The 24,936-nt window shown below is 41.0% G+C and overlaps 1 protein-coding gene across 1 annotated transcript in view; it reads right to left on the minus strand.

Annotated features, from left to right (window-relative positions):
• Adgrl2 (adhesion G protein-coupled receptor L2) overlaps positions 1-24,936 on the minus strand; it is a 619,706-nt gene that overhangs the window by 469,582 nt on the left and 125,188 nt on the right. The window contains exon 2 of the mRNA XM_076933363.1: positions 17,313-17,400. The gene's annotated coding sequence lies outside the window, so the exon portion shown is untranslated. The remainder of the gene's footprint in view (positions 1-17,312; positions 17,401-24,936) is intronic.

The following is a 24,936-nucleotide window of genomic DNA, read 5'->3' on the forward strand; positions in this document are numbered from 1 at the left end:
AAAAAAGTTGTTTGTCAGAAACAGCCTCACAAAGAAGCACTGGAAACATTAAGAAAAGAGAAATAAACAAGGAAAAAACAAGTTTAACAAGAGCCAGCTGATACCCAACACATTTTCTGGATTCTCCCGTTTGACTTAAACTGAACAATAGTATCATGCTTGTTTTACCAGGATGGAAACTGAGCTCCATAGAGACATAAAGGTATCTGGTGAAGGATGGAGTCTGCCTGACAGGAGGTTCCCACAGCTCTATCTACATCTGAAGACAAGGATTGCTCACTTTTCTTTGTAGCTTATAGTTTTCTTCATAGCACCTAGTTTATATGCTTGGTTTTTTTCTTTCTAGATTCTCTTTAACACGATAAAACTTTAGAGCAAATAAATGCACAAGCTTGGCTACTGCTGCTGCTTCTCTGCTTTCTCTCCTTGCTCTCCTTCTTGCTCTTCTTGTCCTTCTCCTCCTCGTTATCGCCCTGCTCTCTCCCCTCTCCCTCTTCTTCCTTCTTCAAAATACGGTTGGCTTACTTAACTATTGACGGATACTTAAACAACTAGTGATATTCTTAGAACACTTTGGGAACAAGATGCTGATGTAAGCAAGGGCCGTAGGAAGAGTTAGTAAAACAGTAGACAGTCTACTTTGCCTGATAACTTTGTCCTACATGTTTCCTCTGATGACTAGGCCAGCAGCAGCTGTCAGCTCTCACTAATTTGACCATACCTCTATGTGCACATGTTGCCCCTACACAAAGAAACGTTCTCCTTCCCCCTCCCCCCTTCTTCCTATTGCTTGTCAAACTCTGGACTCTTCTTCGTTGTTTACTAGGACGGCTGCTTAGTGGCTAGTTTTCTTTTGTGTGTAATGCGTGCACATGCTTGTCTGTACATGGGTGCAGTTACATACATGCACAGTACATGAGAGGAGGTCAGAAGACAATCTTGGGCATTCAAGTGGAGTCTGGATGCCAGAACTCATGTCCTTAACTAGCTGTGTTTTCTCCTTAACCCCAGCTAATTTTAATTTCAGATCTTATCCTGTCCTGTTACCCCTGGCCTGCTTCCTCTGCTTCCCACCCTGCCACAACTTTCTTGCTCATTTTATAAATCTATATGGGGGACTATTGAGTGATTAATTAGTGCTGCAAAATGATCAAAACATATTTATAGTATTTTGCCTTTTAAATCTTTCCGAAGTAAATAAGTGTTCAAGTACAAAGAAGAATGAAGTGCCTTATGGGTAAAGAAAGCACACAGAAAGGGTTTAACACATTTTTTTACTAGCGAGCTAGCCTGAAGAACATGCTGGACCTCAGTCCAGAATGAAACCAGGGGCGTTTAATGAAATGTGAGGAGGGGTCCAGGCAGCAAGGTCTTTACTGGCATAGTGACCCCAGTAAGACCCGCAGACAACCTGAACGGCTGTGCTGCAAAACCTCTTGGCTTTGACCGCTTAACTTGGATCAAAAGACTTTGAAATCTTAAAACAAAACAAAACAAAACAAAACAAAACAAAAAACAAAAAAACAAAAAACCTTGGGAAGTTGCAACCTGTCAAATACATCTATAAGGAATAACTGTTTCAGGACTAAAATATATAATATTTGTTTTAATTTTGAAAATGGTTCAACTCGTGAATTTTTCTTAAGATGGCAGAGATAAAGCAGCTGCTGTAAATTTTTGTGTACATATGCATAATATTTGTATTTTTACATTTGTTATTTTTAGTTTTATAAAGCAAGGGCCTCATACTGGCTATGCACTGTAGGGACCTCTCTCCACTCTTTGCTTCTGTGAACATTGATTTCCTGTGGAGTGACGATGGGTGTGTCAAGTGCACTCCAGGGTGGAGCTCAAGCTTAGGAGCAGCTGCCAGCACACAGCACAGAACAGACTCTGAGTCTTTCGTCTGCTTTTTGATTGTTGTTCTAGTTTAAAGTTTTGAGTGTTTTTTTTTTGTTTGTTTGTTTGTTTTGAGAGGAAGAACATGAGGTTGGGTGGGTAGGGGAGGGCCTGGAAGGAGTTGGGGAATGAAAACAATATGATCAAAATATATTAAATAAAAAAAATATATTTTTTAAAATAAGAAATGAAATCCTTGTTTTAGTTATTTTGGTCAGACATACAACATAATCTTCTCAAGCCTATTACCCCTACCCCCGATACACTTTTTTCATTAAATTATTAAATTAAATCTGTTTAAATTCTCGAGTGAAGGCAATGGCTGAAGCATTTGTTCAATGGTGAAGTGTTTGCTGTGTAAGTATCAAGTTCTTTTTTTGTGTCCTCAGCACTCACTCTGGAAGCAGAGCATGGGGACACCCATAGGCCATCCCCGTGCTGGGGAGGTAGGTGGGTTTCTCGGGCTCACTGGCTGGTCTAGCAGAAGAGGTGAGCTTCATAATCAGAAGAAAGACTTATTGATGTTAACCTTTGTTACACACACATGCACGCACGCACCACGCACATACACACACACATACATAATAACAATGTGTATGTGAGAATACATTAAATGTCAACGCTTCCTTCTGCAGGCAAAGGAAACAGTGGGCAGAGTGTCAGGATCCACACATAGGTGGTCAGCAGGTAGTGGAGATAGTCTGTGTCATGTGATCATCAGGAAGCTGCAAATCAAAACCTCAGTGAGACTTCATCTGACACCTCCTAGGCTGGCTATTCTCAAAAGACGACAAAGACAAGTGTTGGACTGGATGTGGAGAAATTGGAAGCATTGCAGGCTGTTGCTAGGGACGTAGAATGGAGGTAGACTATGGAAAGCAGTATGAGGTTTCCCTCAAAAATTAAAATTACAGTCACTATATGGCCCAGCACTGCTGGGTCAAACAGATCTGCCTAAATGAATTAAAATTAGGATGCTATAGACAAAAAAAAATACTCTCTTGCTCATTGCTGCCTAGGTCACAAAAGGCAGACCATGCGGACAACCTGGGTGTTCAGATAAAGAGAGAAGCAAGAGCACACAGTGGAAGCTATTTTGTGTCTAACACTGGAATTTTGCAACATATGACTTAGATGAACCCTGAGAATATTGTTAAATGGAACAGGCCAGTTGTAAGAGGAGAGAATCCCTGCTTGACTCCATTCAGATGTGTTATTTAAACTCTGACTCAAGGGGTGGAGAGTAGATTGACGGCTGCCTGAGTTTAGAGGAAGATGGAACGTTACCATAAAGCAGGTGTGCTGTTTTAGTTCTGTAGGACAAATAGCCTCTAGATCTGTGTTGTATGGCATTGTACACGTAGACAATAAAGCTACTGTCCCATCATACTATTTATTTATTTATTTATTTATTTATTTATTTATTTATTTATAAGACAGGCTCTCGTCTAGCTGAAGCTGACCTCAGACCCACTGTGTAGCCAAGAATGACCCTGAACTTCTGACTCTCTGGCCACTACTTCCCAAATGCTGGGCTGCAGGCATTTGCCACTACATTTGATTTATATGAGGATGGAATGAGGCGTAGTACCTCTTACATACTGGGCAAGCACGTTAGTGACTGCGCCACAACCAAAGCCCCTAAAAATAATTTAAGTGGGTGGATCTCATGGAAAGAAACCTTACCACAATAAACAAAATAAAATACATTTCCCCACCATTGACGCATTGCCATTTGCCGATGAAGCGAGCGTCTGTGCGGTATAATGATTGGTTTTATGAATTTTTGCCACTTTGCTTAGTTGCAGTTTTCTCATGTATAAAGGGAGGTGACGATTTTTCTCTGACTGAGTCTTTGTAAGAATTCAGGACCATGCTATACTGTGTACACATCATAATGGCTGTACACCTGGTAGTTGTTATTATGATTGGACTGGAAGTTAAGAAGACCAGCTTCATCCACTGGGCACGGAATTTATAATTTGACATTGTCAGATCCCTAGCGCCAAATTGAAAAGCACGTGTGATTTTCTCTCGGTAATGGGATCAGGAGATTTCCAAGGTGTAGCCTCTGTGGCGTGGTGTGGGGCCTCAGTGCAGTCTCACGAGGACCTGCCGGAGGCTGACAGGGAGGAGCTGAAGTAACTGAAGCAGCCACATGTCTTTACTAGAGTATTCTATGTACAGTAACGGTATTCTAAAAACTCAGTTGGGCATGAGTGCATGCCTGTTAGTCCAGTCCTGGATAATCTGTGCTACATAAAATGTTCCTGTGTAAATTTTTTTTTTAAAAAAAACATTGATTGGTTCAGAAATATAATTATTTTTCATTTGTAGATCATTTCAACAAGAAGGATGAATTTAATCTAAAGTAAAAAATGTAAATATATGCCCCCCTCCCCCCCAGGATATTGTATTCTATGTCAATTAGTTACTGGTCAAAAAATTTATTGTTGGTAGCATTAATGTTAATGAATAAAAACCAGATCTTTGAAGATGGTAGAGACCACTCAATTCTATTTAAAAAAGGAAAAGAAAAAAACATGTCAGAAACAGGAAGGTAGTTGGTGTCCAATAACTAACTTTCTTCCCTGGGCTATTAAGAGTAGTAAAGCCAGGATCTGCCACATGCAAGCCTTTGGTCCAATCCCAGCACCAAGTACAACCGGGCTGAGATGGGGCTAGCCTGTGGTCCTAGCATCAGGCAGTGAAGGTAGGAAGATCAAAGCTAAAGGTATACTGGGCAGTGATGGTTCACGCCCTTAATTCCATCACTAAGGAGGCGGAGGCATGCAGATCTCTGTGAGTTCAAGGCCAGCCTGGTCTACAGATAAGTTCCAGGACAGCCAAGGCTACACAGCAAAACCCTGTCTTGAAAAATAAATATCAAAAATCATCAGTCAATCAATCAATCAATCAATCAATCAATGTTGAGGTTGTCTTCAGCTGTAGTCAGTTTGAGGCCAGTCCGTGCTACCTGAGACTTTATCCTAATAAATAAATAATAATCTAAAAACTTAAATATAAAAAGTCACAGTATAAAATGAACTAATGCCTCTATCTTGAGTCATTTCTTTCTATATTCAGTTTTTTCAAAAATGTAGTGTTGTCTTATTACTGTTGCTATTTATTATTACTATTATTATTATATTATTATTATTATTATTATTATTATTATTATTATTATTATTATGTGTGTTCCATACCACATGTGTGGCAGTCAGGATCTATGTCAACTTTGTTCTCCCCTTTCATGGTTGTGTGGGTTCTGGAGACTAAGTTCAGCTCAGCAAGCTTGTGTGGCAAGTCCCAGCCAGCCTGGCTCATTTGCCTTCAGATTTATTTATCATTCACATATATGGGTGTTTTTCCTGTATGTACATATGTGCACTGTGTGCATGTCTGGTGCCTCTGGAGGACACAGAGGGTGTCTGATCCCCTGCAACTGGAATTACAGATGGGTCATCCTGGGGGTGCTAGGATTTGAACCTGGGTCCTCTGCAGGTCACAGGAGTGCTCTTAACAGCTGAGCAATCTTTCTCGACCTTTCCTCCCAGTTTGTTTGTTTATTTGTTTTTGAGTTTAATGTGGGTGCTACTGACCAACTCAGGCCATCATGCTATTACAGGTACTTTACCAACAGAGTTATCTCCTCAGTTTTTTAAATTTATTTTTAAAGGTCATTTAAGCATTATACCTATCAGAAGTAGAGTGTAAGGGCCAGAGGGGATAGAGAACCAGAAGAACAAGGCCCTCTAAATCAACATGAGCAAAGCGCCTATGAACTCTCAGAGACGGAAGCAGTAGGCACAGGGTCTGTATTCGTCTGCTCCAGGTCCTCTGTGTACCTATGATGGGTTCCAGGTTAGTGGGCTTTTTATGGGATTCCTGAATGCACAAACATGCGGGTCTCTGATTCTTCTGTCTTCTCGTGGGTTCTTTTCTTTCTGTTGGTTTGTCTGGTTCAATTTTGATGTGATGGGTTTTATCTTACCAAATCGTACTTTGTTACATTTTATTATTATCTCTTAGAAGCCTGTTCTTTCCTAATAAGAGAGAGAAAGGGAGTTTATTCAGTTGGGAGGGGAAGTGGAGAAGAACTTGGAAGAGTAGACACAGGAAAAACTGTAATAAGGATCTATTATGTGAGAAAAAATCTATTTTTAATAAAAGAGAAAAATTATTTCTATTGGCTTTGGAAGGCAGCTCAGTTAGTAGAGTCTTTGTTTAACATGAACACACCTCTGTTCTATCCCCAGCCCCAGATAGCCTGACTCAGGTACCACAAGCACAGAATCCCAGCACTTGCAGGGTTGAAGCGGGAGGTTCCGGAGTTCAAAGGTCATCCTTGGTACCATAACTAATTTGAAGCTAGCTTAGTCTATATGAGACCCTGTGGCCACAACCAAGAACAATGACAGAAAGATCATACCTGCTAGGAAACTGGGAAATGGTGACATATTAAGAAGCTACGCTGGAGAATGAGGAGGGCTTCTTTTAAATAGCTATGCTTCCAGAATGGACAAGACAACCAAGATGTTCCTAAAAGGAAAGCTATGAAGGTGTTCTGTGTGGAGGGGCTGGTGACGGATTGCACTTGGTAGCTGATGGTTTCAAGCTTACCATCCATCTAGTCTAGCCTTCTTGTGTAGTGTCTCCAGGTGTTTCTCAAGGAGGCACTAAACCTGTCCTCACTGACTCAAGAGGGAAGCCCTCAGGTAGGTTTAATGCCGAAGATTAAGGCTGCATTAAGATTAAGTCTGAAATGTACGGCCACCAATTAGCCTTCTAGTCTTTCTGTAAGCCTTGAATTTTTGATGCGATCAATGACACCAGTGGAGCCATCTTCTGTGCAGTGGTTATTAAAGATATAAAAATCAATACAAAGATGATACTCAGAAATCTATATCACAAGATAATGAATCACCATGAGAACCCACTAAGAAGACTGTCAGCAAACCAAACAGAAGGTTCGTGCAGAACAAGGTATTTCATGCCGAGAGAATTGCGGCTAAATTTTGCATGAGACAGATATCCACAGAGCACGCTTACGGCACAGTTGCAGGTCATGGTTTTAATGAAATTAAGACAGAAATTTAGCTAGGCAAAAGTCTCCTGCAGCATTAAAAGGAGGAGGGGCTGTGAAGAGAGGTGGTGGTGGGGCAGCAAAGGAGCCAGAATTGAGATGTAAGACTGAGCCACTAACACCATGATTTGACTTTAATTCATGACAAAACAGCATCAAACTTTCTCTGTCAGTAATCCTCACTCAATTTCTTTTAAATGAAGCATGATTTGCCTGCACCTTGTGTCTGTAAGTACTGATCGCTATTGGAGCTGGGTCTCGGGGCTTCACAGAATAGCCCAAATTTAATTTGAACTGGGGATTGATTTCGTTTCCTTCAAAGGAAGATTTATTTTTCCTCCTCCACAATTGAGCTGGGGCCTGACATTGCAAGTCCATTTTAGTTTTCCCCTTGATCCAATTGCAAGTGACCTGAGAACACTCATGTGTTTGGTCCTTAAGGGATGTCACAACATTGCCAATGAGGTCACAAACAGCTAAGAACAACTCTGTGCCTTAAGAAATATGGATTCCTTATCATGTCTTTTGTTCTTGTTCTAGATTTGTTTACTTTTATTTTATGTGTATTCCTGTTTGGCCTGTGGGTATGTGTGTGTACCATGTGCATGTCTAGTGTCCAGGGAGGTGAGAAAAGGATATTGGATCCCCACCCCCCACTAGATTTACAAATATTTGTGAGCCCCTGTAGGCTCTGGGTCCTCTGCATGAGCAGTCGAAGCTCTTAAATGCTGAGCCATGTTTCCAGCCTCAACCCCCATCCTTTCTTAATTTGGGCTGCTAAGCAAAGCAGAAAAAGGACCAGGCCTGCCACGGTCCCTGAAACACTGTATATTTAATAGACATTGAATTTATGCCTGAGATTTCCCAATTTATAACTATGTAAATAAAGTTTTATAGACAAGGATTAGGAGAGGATGTGTTTTGTGTATATTGGGTGGTGCGAAAGTCATAAATGTTTCTGTTTCCTCTTCCTGCAGATGCGTGCAGGCACCCCTTGCTGCAGCTCTCAAGGGGCTGCCCTTACGGAGAGGCAGGCTCCAGACTACTGAGTATTAAGTCCTTATCCACAAAGTCTGGTTCTGTGCTCATCTGTAAACGTAGTGCTTTAGAGAGAGATGATATTGCTTTTCTTAGAGTCTTTTCTTCTGCCACCCCTGCCCTGTTCTGATGCCAGTACAGTTTCCAGAAAATGAAACAATGATTAGTTTATATTATAGCATCATAATTTGGGTTTCTCTGTATTTTCATTGCATGTGATAGAGGTTGATTTAATCAGCTGTGGTTCTTGTGGAATGGGTCAGGGTTTTTTTTTTTAATCCCTCCTCCGAATACATCATATAGAAGTGAGACACACCCCTGTCTCTTTAACAGGTCTTTCCAGTTTTGACTTTATTTACCACCCCCACCCCTCACCTCCTTGTCCCCCAGGCTCCCAATGCAAAGGAACCATCAAGTAGCATAAAACACAAAGAATTCAGTTACACATAAATAAAAGGCAGACCTCTTGCTGGCGAGATCGGCCCAGATGAGCAATGCCTGTGGTTTAAAACACTGCGTTTTCCTGATTGTGCAGACATCTCTGATTGTCCTCCTGAACCCCAGCTGCCTGGGGAACAGCTACTCTCTTCAGCTACTCAGTTCTCAAGTTCAGCCTTGACGATGTTCAGAAGGGACCATCCTAAACCTCTCTAGGAATCTACTGTACAATTACATGGATCCACGTAGCAGTTTCCAACAGTTCTAGGACCTGACGCTAACCAGAAGACTCTCTAGTATAGGCTAGGGATTCCATGAAACACTTGTGTCACATGGGGCCGTGAAGCACTAGCTCTTCTTGAATATCAGGGAGTTGTTGTTGTTATTTGGTTGGTTTTTGTTTTGTTTTGTTTTGTTTAAACTCAATTGATACACTTATTAATTTACAAATAGTAGGTTCGGGATACAGCTCAATAGTGATGTGCTTACCTAGCACGTGGGAGGGAGGGCTTTCATTCAGTTCCAAGCATAGTACATTAAAAAAAAAATGTTATATTTAAACCTGGGTGTGATCACTCATGCCTAAAATCATAGCATGTGAAAGGCCGAGGCAAAAGAATTGTCGTGAGTTCCAGGCCAGTCTAGGTTATAGAGGGAGACCCTGTTTCAAAAAAGAAACGGATTTACAAGCAGCTGACAGTAGCACGCTGTGGCTAAGGCTGTGGCTATGCTTTGTCTCCAGGACCTGGCCCAGGGCAGGGTTTTTCATAAAGAACTGTGTAAACCGGCTCCTGAGGACCACATTCTAATAGCTTTTTGAGAAAGCCGGAGTCCTTAAATTTTGGTTGTTAAATGAATACAAAAGACAAATATCTAAACCTGGGTAGAATAATCAAATATTTTAATCGGTAGGAGGAATGGAACATCAATTCATCAAGAGCAAAGATTTTCATAGCAGACAGATGGATTAAAAACTGAATTTTCAAACTTGGGCAGGTCTGCTCATACAGAGAAAGCTAAGTTTTCAGAGAGGGTGTGTTCACCGGATTAAAAACTGATGAAGTCTTAATGGGACTGGGAAGGAGGCAGGCTAGAGAGCTGGGAAGTGGGAGGTGAACCAGAAAATCTGATCTTTCATAGAGCTAATATGGTCAAGAGAGACGGAGGCCCCCACAGAGAACACTGACAACATTCCAAAAGGCACAAAAGAGACTTAAAAACCACCTATAACTTAGTTTGGAAATCAAGACTAGAGATGCATTATTTTATTATTCATCCTATAACCCGATAGTAATATATTCTTTAGCTTCGAAGTAATTAAAAACTGTTTTGAATGATTACGGAGTTAGCACATGATAGAGAAAAAGAGAGTCACACAGGAATTCTACACGTGGCCGTATGAAGTTAAGGTTTTCTTTTTTTCCTAAACAGACTTAGAACTATGAATACTTGAAGGCTTCTAAGAGTCAAGGCTACACCAGGCCCTTTAACAGCCAAAGAGCCTGCTGTCTGCTTGGCTCTTATAAACTGGGAAAAGCAAATTTTAGACTGTCTAAATTTAGGAAAGAGAAAGCAGGATTCAAGATATAGTCACACATATATCATACACACACACACATACACACACACACACATACACACACACACACACACACACACACACACACACACACGTATTCTATTTGCACTTCTGGGTTTGAACCTAAGGCCTTGTGCACTAAGCGTGCACACTACTGCTGACACCTCCTCAGCCCTAGCCTACTGATTACAGTAAATTAAGATGGGGCGGGTGGAGAGAAGGGTGAGAAACACAGCAGAAGGCTAAAAATACTGCTGTTGCATGTTGACAGAAGTGATTGTCTTCACAGTTTTTCTTGTATGTTTAGATATTTTTAAATTCTCTGCAGTAGTATTTCCATTATTGTCGGAAATAGAAGAAGGAGATCAATGGGGAACCTGAATATCACCACTGAAATATCTGCAGATGCAAAAGGAATCCATTTTACCAGCGGTGATGCCTTGAGCTAAAAGGAAGGTGATTTTCATAGAAGTGCAAAGGTGTTTTATACTTAATTAATTGAGAAGGCTTAGAGCAAAATCCGGACTCCTGATCAGGAAGACCGCAGGCAAGGAAGACTTGGTAGACATGGGGGAAACTGTAAGACCAACGGACACTCCTTAGCAAGAAGAAGGGTTTGTGTGTAACAGCACACACACACACACACACACACAGAGAGAGAGAGAGAGAGAGAGAGAGAGAGAGAGAGAGAGAGAGACAGACAGACATACTCAAACACACATAGACATACCCAGACACAATACATACAATCTCTATCTCTCTCTGTCTCTCTATCTCCTCTCTGTCTCTGTCTCTCTCTGTCTCTGTCTCTCTGTCTCTCTCTCTTTCTCTCTCTCTGTCACACACACACACACACACACACAATGTGCAACCTGGCAAACTGAAATCGGGAGGAGGTAGCGAAATAAACGAACAATGAGTAGGAGAGAAACTGGCCTTGAACTAAGCAACCAAGAACCACAGACAGTCTTTTGTCTTCTCAATGTTGAAATTATTCAAATCCACTGGGAAATCAGTTTATGGAATGAGGAACAGCAACCTGACTCCTAGTCTGAGAGACGCCTGCGTTCCTGTCTTAAGTCATCAGCATTGGGTCTGTTTCATTACCAGGGGGCTTGGACTTTCTCTCCAAGAGAAGCACAGACTGCCTTCACTCTCCCTAATTCACTCACTCACTCTCAGAGTCATTGATTTTTCTGAATCTGTAGCTCATCTCTTTGTAAGATGTTCATTGACTCCATGGGACAGAATGGCAAATATTGCTTGATGTTAATGTACATGCATGCAATAAAACTGTCAGCCCAGTCATCGTCCTGGTATCTGAACAAAAAGACAAGACATAACTACACAATGAAGCATGTTGGAGAGAGGCTAAAAGAACTGTGCTTAAAAAGGCTGGCCTTGGGCCACAGAGAGACAGACGTGAGTTCAAATCCTAGTTCCACCACTTTACGTAGTTGCTACATTTGATCAAATTATGCTTTTGAGCATCATTTATGTTTAAACTGAGAGCAGTATATTATTCCTGATGTGTTTTTTGAGAACTACATGAAGTGTATGCAAATTAGAGCATGCAATAGCAGTGGGCTCACAACAGACTCAGCACAATAAACAGGTAATGTGATTATCATCATTAGAAACGCAGTCTGATTTTTTAAAAATTGTTCCTTTTATATATTTACTTATTTAACATGTGTGTGTCTATGTGTGTGCACATACGTGTGCTCATGTGTCTGTGTGTGAAAGTCAGGGGATAACCTTCATTTGAGAGTCCTTTCTTCCCTTCCACTACCTAGCTCCTGGGGATTGAACTTAAGTCACTGAGCTTGGCAGCAGGCTCCTTTCTTCATTGATTATCTCACTGGTTTGTCTGTCTAGCCATCCATCTGTCTGTCTATCTATCTATTCATTGTTTTTTATTTTCAGTGCTGGAAGTAGATACAGGAGCCCACGAATATAAGAAAGATGCTACATGATGAATTTTATCTTTACCTGTCTTGGCTTGTCTAAAATATTAAGACATAATATTTTGGTCCTGGAGAGATGTCTCAGGGGTTAAAAGAAAGCTTTCTGCTCTTTTAGAGAACGTGTTTGGTCCCCAACACCCACACCAGGCCATTTACAATGACCTGTGACTCCAGCTCTGAAAGGTCCAACACCTTCATCTGGCCCCACTTGCATTAACAAAGATCCACTCACATATGTGCACACACAGAACACAAATCGTAAAAAGAAAGCCAATGTCTGTACGTTTTAGGGGACAATACGGTAACTTCACACATGTATTCAGTATGTAGTTATCATGGTGGTGCAATGACACCTCCTTCTCCTCAAGAGGCTTTAAGTTCTATGTGGGGAATTTTCATGCTGTTTAAATTACTCTGAGATTTGCCACAGATTGTTGTAGCTGACAACTCATTTCACTGTGCTATAAAATACCAAAGTAAATTCCAAATTCTGTGCATCTTTCTGTTCCTTATAACAACTGCATCCATCGCTCTATCTGGTCTCTAGTAACTTCTGTTCACCTTTTCTTCCATGATGAGACAAACATTTGCTTATTTGTGTTTTCTTTGGGGAATAGTGTGTGGGAAGGCAGTTTGGTGCTGCCCTTGTTTGTTTCCTCTTGAAAAGGATCTCATTCTACAGCCAGGCTCTCCTGGAACTCACTGCACAGGCCAGAGTGCCCTCAAATGTGTGTGTTCCTACCTCAGGTTCCCAAGGGCTGAGGTAACAAAGGCAGGAGACTCACTAGCTGTGCCGGACTGAATTCTACTTGTAACTTACAGCTCAGGCGTGAGAATGAGGGCAGTTTTTATTCCTGTACTGTATGTTGATAGAACATGCAACTTAAAATTTTAATATGAACAGTGAAGTTTTAGTTTCCTTTGTATGGGTGAAGTTTTGTATTATTAACATGAGAATATAGGCACAAAAGCGAGTCAACATGGAACTGGCCAGTGGTACCAGCTTTATTAAGAGCTATCCTTTGGGCAGGTCAGACGTTAATAAGAGGAAGCCTAACGGGCCAACAGGGAAAGTGAAGGAGACAGCCTTTAGCCGGAGACCACCGGTAGCTGATGGGTCTGAAGCCTTTGGCTTTGATTCAGCCAGGTGGTCAAGCACTTGACAGGATCAACTTAGAGTAGAGCAGTTGATCTGAGTTCACCTTTGAAGGGAGATTCATAATTATGATGAGAAAATCCATGTGGCAGTAGAGGGGCTCAATTCATGGTCCTGGGAGCTTTGCACCTTACATCTTACCTAACTGGAGAGAAGAGAGCTAGACCCACCCCTAGTGGTCAGGAGGTGAGCTAAAGCCCCACCCCCAGTAGCCTGTATCCACCAATGAGGCTTCACCTCTCAAGGTTCTGCAGCTTCCCAATACAGAGTATCAGCTGGAGCCCAAACATTCAAGCACACGAGTCTGTAAGGAACATTTCACAGTCAAACCAGACTAGGCAGGTTTTGTTCACAGCACAAATGTGTAACTGAAAACCCAACAGTGTAGGTGCGCATCTCGGAAAGAGATTTCCCTTCTTCATCCTAGAATCATCACTGTTGACCCTGAGAGGAGGCTCTGGTTCCCACTAAGCTGGAGGTTTTCATAGATATTTTTTAGGCCTTTTCCTTGTCTGAGGAGTCAAAGACTCCTGACTGGGACTTCCCCAAGTTCCACAAGAAGTTACCAAGCCCAGCTAACTCCTCCACCTGGTTTTTAGTGATGCAACAGCTCACGGCATACACTTTCAAGCATGATATCCCTTATGGTTTTCCCCAGCAAAGTACAATGCAGATAAACTCGATTCATTAAGCAATACAGGCTTTGGTGGCTGGAGAGTTGGCTCAGTGGTTAAGAGCATTGACTGTTCTTCCAGAGGACCCAGGTTCAATTCCCAACACCCACATGGTAGCTTACAACTGTCTGTAACTCCAAGATCTGACAGCCTCACACCGACAAACATGTAGGCAAAAACACCAGTGCACATAAAGTAAAAATAAGAGTAAATAAATTATTTTAAAAATTAGAAAGAAGCACAGGTCTTATAAAAATAACTTATTATTCTAGCTGAACATTCTTTTTGTGGGGCATATGAATATTTTTATATGTTGATTTTATTTGTACAAACAAACCACAGAGATCTCTGCATGAAACCCAAAAGATTTAGCTTACATGTTTTTATTGGAGTGTGGTGGTTCATCTCAACTGTCAGCTTAGTGAGATTTAGAGTCGCCTGGGAGATAGAATGCTAGGAACATCTGTTGGGGAATATTTCCACTGGGTTAATTGTTGCGAGAGGGTCTGCCCACCGTGGGTGGCTCCAGACCTTGGCTTGGGATTTGGCCTATATGAAAAGGGAGGGAGTGAGCTGAGCAATACTACCCATCACCTTCTCTTGACTGCTGCTCTGGTGCAAGCAGCTCCCTGAGGCTCCTGTGCTTCCTACTGTGATGAACTGCAATATGGAACTGTAGGTCCAAATAAATTCCTTCTCCTTACTCTGCCTTGTCATAATAATAGAAAAAGAAACTAAGACGTGAAGAATCAGATTTTAAACAGTCTATTCTTGATGTCTAATGAGACACAGACAGCAGACTTAGGACCAACTGTATATTACAGGCTGCTAAATATTTTTGTTGCTTAAGAGTTTTTCTCTAAATATCACCCTTCAAATTTGAGGTTCTTTTTACCATTTCTTAAAATAATATCAGAAATCTTAGCCAGATAAATGCTAATTACTCTAAATCACTCAGACAGTACCACTGACAATTTGGGACTAGAGCCCAACCTGCTCCCTTGACTAAACAGGCATCCATCCCTGTCTTTTCTGTTACCATGGTGATCGGTTTATGGACAGCATTAGATTGGAAAATGGTGCCTGACTACTTTGCTGTAGAGTTTAGAATTTCTAAAGTATCACATCAAAAGCATTGTCTGAATATCTAATATTATATCCTACACAGTTGCATTGCTATCTGTATATTCTATTTTTAATAGATACTGTATATTCTGGGTTATATTTAAAAAAAATAATGAAAGAAGTATCTTAGAATCACAAAGGAGAAGACAATCTTTTATTTTTATGGAAAGTGTTTTCTCACCAGAAATAACCTATTAGTAAGACTTGTGGTATTACTTCTATTTTGCCAACTTTTGCCTTTGACAATAAATATTAATGCTATTCATTTTGAATATGATTTAGGCTTGTGTAAAGCTAAGTGGCAGAGGACATATTTTGCATATATGTAGCCAGAATTAAAACCCTCAGGTCATATACACATACACAAATTATAATAGTATGTTTAATCAAAATGACTCTGATTCAATTTAGCTCTTATTATAGTTAATAGTTTTTGATAGCTCAATAGACCACTTATTAAAACTTAAAATATCTTATTATCTTGAATTACTAATGAAGATATGTCTGAAATAAATGATAGCACTTGTTAATACATTTTAAGTAAAACAAATGGCATTGCTACATACAAACCTCTCCATGCCGTATGCTGTATTTAATGTCATTTTGGAATTAGGATATGATTCATCACTGTGTGATCATCAGCATGACAAGGACCAAGGACGTTTTAGAGATGAGGAGTATGGGTCTTAAAGTAGTTGATGGTGAACTATCTCGGCACTGACTCCTGATGATGGTCTAGAGTTTTAAAAATGGTGTCCCAGTATTCTTTCCTCTGGACCTTCAGTCCTGAGAGGAAATCAGTATGGTGGATCAAGCAATGACTTGGATTTGTCTGGCCTAACGGAGCCATGATTTTACTCCTTAGGAGATAAGGAAGAATGTGCATAGAAACACAGGCAATTGGCAGGCCCACTGGAGAGATGAAGTCATTAGCTGTCCATAGGCTCATTAAACTCTAGTGGCGATCATAATCATTGCTGTGATTTGGAAGCACTGCTTTCACTCCCCTGAAAGCCTTTTTGTTTTGCAGTCTCCTTTTCATTCAGCTTCCTGAAAGGCCATGCCAGTGGATGCTTGTGTGTTTCCAAGATGGCAAAGAGCCTTCCATTTGCCTCTCCCACCACACTGTGTGCTGGCAGGAACGAACACCAGTTTCAGATCCCATGATCCCTCCTGTCACCTTAGGGCTCGCCAGCAGACATTCACCAGCAACGGAATGGCAATGATTTTCCTTCCTGGCATTCCCAGGAATACGTGTTGTAAGTTCATTGAAGAGAGAGGGATTTGGGAGTTTGGTTTTCTTTAATAATTCCCACATGGTTAGGGAGAGTTTAGCCCGTGGGAGATACTGGGTTACATCCTGGTACCACCACCAACACCACTACGAAAATGTGTTCTATTAATCATGATACCCACAACTATCCATAATAGTAATACTGAAAACTACCAAGTTCGAAGCCTATAGGGGTTGAGAGTCCAAGACAGAGATGATATAACACGAGCACTATAGTTAATCAATAAATTTCATGCTTGCTATACAGCAATATTTCAAAGTGTTTCCAAACTACTGGCTTGGTCCCATTTGGTTAACAGCTTGTTAGAATGTCTACTGGTATTTCTCTCACTTTGTAGAGGAGAAATCTGAATCTCATAGTTATGTGGGCAGAAGCACCATAGATAACGGCAGAAACACCATTTTGGGTTATTAAAATAAGACAAACTTAAATTCAGGTTGATGCAAAGGTTTAGGCCTTTAGTTGTTATAGGTAGAGCTGACCACTGTCTGGGAGAGCAGTAGATTCTAGGAATTATTACTCTTAACCAGGAAAGCAGTGGGCAGTGATAAACAGTGGGCTAGACACACGAAGCCTTCTATTATAAAGGACTTCATCGCACCTTACTTTATCAAACCAGCATCCTCTGTAAAAGCCTTCACCTTATCCTTCATCAACCAGCATCCTTGGCAAAAGTAGCCCAGCTGGGATACTTTATTCCTCCACAAAGGAATGCATTCTAGCCGCTGCTTGCTCCATACCATTCTAATTCATCTCTCCTTAACTGTGATTTGTGATGCCTACTCACATCCTAAGGCAGGAGTACTCTCCCATCCCAAGAATCCTTTTGTTCAACACAGAGATAGGTAGGCAGCCAGCTGGCAACAACATAGAGCAGCTAACAAGAAGCCACACATGCAGTGACTCACGTTTTCACGTCTACCCAGGACCACAATTTTACCCTGAAATAAAGGCTCATTGAATGTCATAACTTAGAAAATCACCCACAGGCAAAGCACCACACTTGTACACAATGACTGAATTCACACCATAGCTAAAATCATCCTGTGACTTACTTTGAAATTCATCGTTTATCTTTAGAAACTATGTAGGCTCCATAGTCTTCGGTATGAGTTCTGGAGTTTAGAGGAAGTAGCCTGTCACCTAGAACAAAAACAAAACACTCAATGTTTCAAATTCAGCATGAAAAAAAAAAAAATCAAGAGGATTGCAGGTACTTTAGTTCGCACATTCAATGTTTTGCTTCAGAGTCTAGGGATGAAGGCAGGTACTAATGGTGAGGAACACAGCAGAAGCAGAAGTTTGTATCTGGTGTTTGAGGAAATCAGCTCAGATGAAGAGAGAAAAGACTGCAAATAAGTCCTGGAAATGAGCAATGTAACCAAATCCAGGAGGGAGGAGCCTGCTGCCACCCACTTAGGGAGACCTGTTAATCAGAAGATCAATTCCACTCTTATCTCAGTCATTAGACAGCCATTGATACCACCTGCTCACTTTAAACATACAAACACAGGCCAGACATCAGAAAGCTGACACCATGCTGCAAAACCCCTCTCTGTACAAAGTGACAGGAGGACCAGGGCCCAACTCTGACCCCAAGAATCTCAGCATCTGCTCCTCCAGCAGACACAGGTGGGAGGGTGAATCGGAAATCAAGTCTTTGTCTCCGTGGATAGGGAGAGGACCGATTTGCCAGAACACAGGAGCTAGGAAAATTGGAAGTCAACTGGAATTCAAGAAACATTTAATGCATTGGGGGAGTCTCTCCTCTGAAATAATTCTATCCCTCAGATTCAAAGTGGTGACTCTTTGAAAATACACAGAAAACACACAGATTTTGTGAGTTAACTTTATTGATTTTGAGAACCACTGACTGTGTTAGGTACAGCGTAAGGGAAGGCACACTTGTCTGGTTGGGTTGTCAGCTGGTAATGGCTAAGGTTCAAAAATAACTCCATTCCTCCTCACCAGTGGAAGACAGGGAAGATAGCTCCTACATAGTGGTAGTGATCCTGTCCTGACATAGCGACTGTCTGCTTCTTTATCCTCTCCAAACTCCCGTGGTTAATAGACCTTTCAATCTTTTCTTAAGCCTTTACACTCCTGAGAACCTATAGATGTCTAAGGGGAGATCATCAAAGCATCCCACTTATGTGTCAAGTGAATATTTGTGGCTGACTTACTTTCTTTTTCTCTTTCTTTCTTTCTTTCTTTCTTTCTTTCTTTCTTTCTTTCTTTTGAGACAGGTCTCCTTAGGTAGCAAGCTGTCCATAAACAATTGATTCTTACTGCCTCAGATACGAAACTGTTGAGATTAAGGTATGTACCATCAAGCCTAACTCTCAACTTCATCCCTTTTTCTCTCCTCTCCCGTCCTTCCTATGAGGGACTTGCACTTTTAGTAGCTATGACCAGTTAAGGAGTCATCAAGGAAGCTCTTGCTGCTTTGTTCTCTTAGTCCAGTCTGAGTCACCTTGTCAGTGGTAACTTGTTAACGTGGGAGGGAAAAGGTAAAGTAAGCTGGCGATCTTGCTTGACGCTCTGGGATGGCAGCCTGCTAACTAATTATGGCTCTCCTGCTCCCGTCTGTCTCTGAGAGCCAAAGTATCATGTGTAGGTTCTGAATACTTAAAATTCATTCCTAATTAAGCAATGTGTAGATGGATGGATTTTTCTATCAAGCGAGTCTCAAATCTGTAGCAGAAAATGAAGCAGCATTTCTGGTCTGAGACAGAAATGAGGTTAATCAAGATGCTGCAGGAGAATCTAGGTCCTAATAAAAAGCGTTCCTTAGTGGTTCTCTAAAGTACAGGAATTGAAGATGGGCTAGCTAACCTTTATATATTTTATTTTAATATCTGTGGGGCTGAGGAATTAACCCAGGGCCTTACACGTGCTAAACAGGTTTTCTTCCAGTCAGCTACTGTCCCATCACCTCAGTATAATTTGAGGTTATTTATTGAATTTAACTATAATAGTAAATTTATGCATCTCTTATTCTTTGTCTCATGTAAAAATCAAGTGAGAGGGAACAAGAAAGTAAGATTTCAGGGACCAGAAATTTTCAGATTTCAACATAAGCATGATGTGATAAGTCTGACGTGAATTCAAGAAATAAATAAGGACTTTCCAGGTGTGAACACAAGAATGACTCAGGTAGATGAAGGAGGCAGAAGGGTTTGGCTTTAGAATGGTGGGGAAGTGGAAGCTGGGGATGTGGCTCAGTCTGTAGCCTGCTTGCCAAGCACGCTAACGGTCCAGAGATCAGACATTAGCTCTGCATAAAACATGGCATATTGCTGCATGCCTATAATCTTGGCACTTGGAAGGTTGAGTCAGTTATATCAGAAGTTCAAGGTCATATCCTGAGTTCCACAGTGAGTTCATGGGGAGTCCCAGGAATGTGCATAGCATACCCGTGTGCATAGAACAATAATTAATAACACAAAGAAAAGTTAACTATTTTGAAGAAATTAGTTCTTCAGGATTTGCCTTCATTACTACTTTTTCAATAAGCTTGCCCACAAACTCCCAAATGTCCCTGCCTTAGTCTCCCACATGACAAAAATTACAGGTACATCACACTGCACCCGACTCCTACTTTCATCAGAATTTGAAATTACTTTCTTTGAAAAAAAAAAAATGTCATCTTCCAAACAATAGCACTTTAATGTATTAAGTCCAATCCAGGTAACTACTTGATCACATAGTGATAATGTATGTGTTTACAAATACAAGACCAAGACTGTAAAACCCTAGTAAGAAATAGCGTCCTTTAATCTGTAATGTAGGGGGCAAGGTTTTAGCAAGATTCAAGAGACAGTAAGTTCCCAATGACACTAAAGCGATATTTTCATCTGCTGAACGCAAATGAACATAATTATGAGTAAACAGAGAAGAGTACACAATTCACAAAAAAGCTCGAGAATTAAAATAATATCAGTTTAGAGGGGAAAAGTGCATCTGGCATTCCCTCATCTGGAGGACAAGCAAAGAAAAAAGCCTTTTTAGCAAAACAGGGGAGCGTTCAGGTTGCCTTACATTCAAATAAAGACATGCTTAACTTCCAGAATGTGAAGCAAACTTCTTTGCCTTGAACATGTGCATCTCGTTCCCCTGTCCCCTGCCTGGTCTGTGGTAGTAAAACCTCCTCCCTGTCTGTACTGTCCCCTGAAAAACAGGTACATTTATTGAGGCGGAGCAATTCCACTGTGCCATCTTCCTTGGCACAGCCCGGGGAGATTTTGCTGTCACTACTAGCATTGCCATTTTTCTACTTAAAACAACTCTTAGAGGAATCTGAGCTGATTGGAATATTCATAGAAGGAAGTTTGCCCTCTTAGTTGGGGGCTTGGTTCTAGGGTAGGGACATTAACCAGTAGGCAATCTGCTGGAAACAAGGATGATGTTTGAGCAAGGAGTGAACGAGCTAGAAATCCAATTTTGGCACACAAAGCACCTCTAGTCAAGATCAGAGCAAGGACAGCACATGAATTTAGTCAATAATTAACCCAACCAACAATTTTAGCAAAATTTAAAATGTAATATTACTCGGAATAGCGGTATGTTATATTGTAGTATACCATAAGAACAAGGTTTTGAATAGTAAAACTACTCATTGGGACAACTGTCTATTAGGTGATTAAGATGCAGATGTTAAGAACTTGGTGAAGGTCTGGGCTCTCATGGCGGGAAGGTACTAGTAGCACCAAACAAAACAGAGGGTGTGTGTTGGGAGTGGCTTAGTCTGGGAGAACTGGTTCTGATGCATTTAAGCTGAGTGTAAAACTAGGAAGATTGGCTAGTGGGCTATTGCAGTCCAGACAGGAAGGCGATTAATGAGAATGCCGATGAGGTGGTAGCAGTGGGTAGCACAAATAAAGGGAAGGAAGAGCTGTAGGAAGTATTTCAGAGACCTTCAGGAGGAGTTGGCTGCTGCTGAGATGAGCGTCAGGGAGGAGTAGACACAGACAAATGAGGAACATGGTCCCTCACAGAAAAACTGGGAGGCCATTGATGAAACTATAGATGTCTGAGGGACACACTAGCCTGCTTGTGGGTGGTGACAAGCATGGGTGTGCTCCTTCCTACTGCCTGTGTTAGAAAGTCTCATGGGACAGCAGCAGAGAGCCCTAACCACAAGGCTATAAATGAGGGATGGAATGAGGATGAGGGATGTCACTGTCCTTCTAATAGATGATAAGGCTAATGCTCGGGTTGTCTAAAATCACCAAAGCAGGGCTGGTAGCAGGTGGGTAGGAGGTGGCTGATGTTTTCACTCCTGGAAGCTTGAGCAGGAGTTGATTTACATAATTTTCACGATGATCCTTAGAAAATTGATTTTGTTATAAACTCTACTTCATAGATTAGAAACTAAAAGGAGAGAAAGTTTGCAAAGACCACACCTTAGGCACCACAGGGGCAAACTTCAGGTTTAATTACACCTCAGAGTCCCTGTCCTTTCTAAGTGTGCCTTGTGGAGTAAGGAGGGCATTGCTTGTTGACTTTGCAGCTCTGTCCATTGAACGCAGGGCCTCAAGCACTCTGGGCAAGTACTCAACTACTGAGTTCCACACTCAGCCCAGAATGAGCTAGTTGTCAAAACACAATTGCTCTCAAGAAAACAAAATATCCCACAGATTATATTTTCATGATTCATTTAGCGACGTGAATGTCCACAGTCGTTAAAGCTGACTGTACAACAGTCCTAAGAAACACAGGTGAGGTGGAAAGTTTTAATAGTTTTCTAACAGCAGCATGCAAAATAAGTGTGTTCCACACTCAACAAGTGGGAAAGAGTTTATAGGAGGTGTCCAGGCCTTAGTGGCAAAGGGAGATGCTATCATGGAGGTCTACCCTACCTTGGGAAAGTACAGTTCATACAGAGCCCATTGTAGTTAGGGTTACTATTGCTGTGATGAAACACCACTACCAAAAGCAACTTGGGAAGGACAGAGTTTGTTTGGCTTACACTTCCACATCACAGTTCATCGTCAAAGGAAGTCAGAATAGACACTCTTAACAGGATAGGATGCTGGAGGCAGGAGCTGATGCAGGAGCTGTGGAGGAGTGCTGCTGACTGGTTTCCTGTTCATGGTTTTCTCAGCCTGTTTTATTAGAGAACCCAGTGATAGCACCGCCCACAATGGATTGGGCCTTCCCCATCAACCACCAATTAACTAAATATCTTACAAGCTTGCTTGCCTACAGCCTGATCTGACGGAGGCATTTTCTGAGGTTCCAGCCTCTCAGATGTCTTTAGCATAGGTCAAATTGACATTAAAAACCATCCAGGACAGAGAACAGGAGTTTTAAAACATTTTTCACCTGTAATCTTGTTTCACCCAAGAAAATTGTATGGCATCCTAGGCCTGTAGACATAGAAAGCAGAAATACAAATGGAAGTATAAGCTTGAGAGTAGAGAGTTTGCCTTAGCATGTTCTAAGCCTCGAGTTCAATCTCCAGCACATAAACAATAAAAATTAGAATTAAAACATGTATACAAATCAAATATTTACTGATAATAAGTCTTAAAAATGTTATAAGCCAATGTTTTCATATCCACATAATTTTATCATTTAGTAAAGACCAAAGCAAGACTGGATACTAATGAGATGGACTGGCATTTTTATATTCACACACAAACCTAAACCATATCTGACACTGTAGGACACAGAGCAGCTTTTGGGTTTTCCAGTGCTGATTAGTAATGTGGTTTTATAGTTGTCATTGCTAGGACTGTGGCCTCATAGAAACATACAGCACATACAGGGAGCAATATATTTAGGGCTATTTTAGAAACTACTGGAAATCCCATCCTAATCTTAGGCCAGAATAAATGTAATATTTGTTTTAAGGAAACTCAAGTCCAAGCCAGGTGGTGGTGGTGGTGCAGGCCTTTAATCCCAGCACCCAGGAGACAGTCACAGGTGGATTTGAGTTTGAGGTAAGTTGGAACTTACCTCAACTTAACTGCATATGGAATTAACTAAAACCAAATGACTGGCCACACCTGTGAAGACTTTTTTTCTTTTTTAAATCTTTTGAATTGAGAAGAGATACTTCTAATCTGGATCTTTGAGACAGGAAGATAAACCTTTATTCCTGATCTTTTGAGATGCAACAATCACACCCTGTGCTGGCATCTTAAGAAAGAGACAAAAGAAGGGAACTCAGTATCTCCTTACTTGCTTCATCGCTCTTGCTTTTGTTAGGAAGTCCACTCCTTCACTCTCATTAGAGCCTGTATCTTTGGGATTCAGGCATATACTGAAGACCATTTGAGACACCCAGCCTCAGGGACTGAAAAACTACTGGATTCTGGGACCTTCCTTTATAGGCAGTCATTGTTGGATTAGCTGGACCACCTCCTGCAAACCATTGTAATAAATCCTCTTTATTCCTTTCTTCTATCTCTCTCTTTCTCTCTAAATATATATTTATATGTTTAAATATATATAAATAATAAATACTTATTTCAACAAATTTATATATTTATTATAAATGTACATATAAAATATATTAAACATAAATACTTATATATCTACAAATTTATTTGGTAATTTATGTTCCTGTAGAGAACACTGCTTAATACAGGGAGGAAAGGGTTAATGTGACTTACACTTCCACACTGTATTAGCCCATCACAGAAGGAAGTAAGGATAGGAACTCAAACAAGGCAGGAACCTAAAGGCAGGAGCTGATGCAGGGGTACTGTTTAGAGGGGTACAAGCCATGAAGTGGCATTGCTTCCTGGGTTGCTTCTTAAGGCTTGCTCAGTCTGCTTTCTTGTAGAACCTAGAACCACTAGTGGAGGATGGACCCACTCACAATGGACTTGGCCTTCCCCATCGATTAATAATTAAGAAAATGCCCTACAGGCTTGCCTGCAGCCAGATTTATAAAGGCATTCTCTCAACAGAAGTTTCCTTCTTTCAGATGACTATAGCTTGTGTCATGTTGATGTAAAACTAGCCAGTGGAAAAGCTGACAATCTTTAGGCAGCTTTGCTGTTGATGTGAGCATGAAAGCCTGCACAGCGTACTGTGTATGCTCTGTGTTCAGAACCAAGCCTTCAGTGAAATCACGTGATGCCAGCCTCCTGGACCAGCACTGCCAGAAACCTATTTGATTCTAATCTGATTTTTTTTCCATTGTGCATTCAGTAACCTTCAGTTACATAACTTCATACGGGTGGAAACTCAGAGTTTATGAAGTGATGAAGGCCTATGTAGTGATCGGGAGTGAGCAGGAAAGAACAGGAAAGAGTCAAGTATCATTATTTGAGAACATTTAGACAGAGGTATGTGGGGATTGAGTTTTAAAAAATCTAGGACAAATATATTGGATAAAAGATCTCAAGGGTTTTTTTCCCTCTGTCTTCAGAATAACAGGAGGATATTGAAATGGCAATAATTATACTTCAGAGGGTGAGTGCTAACCAACCAAGCTCAGATGGCTGTTAAAGGGACCAAAAGGGAGCTCAGGTTGTATCTGTGCCCATGTCTTCTCTTTCTCAAAATCTTATCAAAGATCTGAGCTGGCTTGCAAAAGTTTAACAATCCTGCCTGGAGAAAAACAGGTTTTTTTTTTTTTTTTTTTTTTTTTTTTTTTTTTTTTTTGTTGTTGTTGTTGTTGTTGTTGTTTTAGCAATCTGTGATTATGGATGGTATCCTAAT

This window comes from Arvicanthis niloticus, chromosome 4, assembly GCF_011762505.2.
Source record: "Arvicanthis niloticus isolate mArvNil1 chromosome 4, mArvNil1.pat.X, whole genome shotgun sequence".
In the NCBI taxonomy this organism is placed as follows: domain Eukaryota; kingdom Metazoa; phylum Chordata; class Mammalia; order Rodentia; family Muridae; genus Arvicanthis; species Arvicanthis niloticus.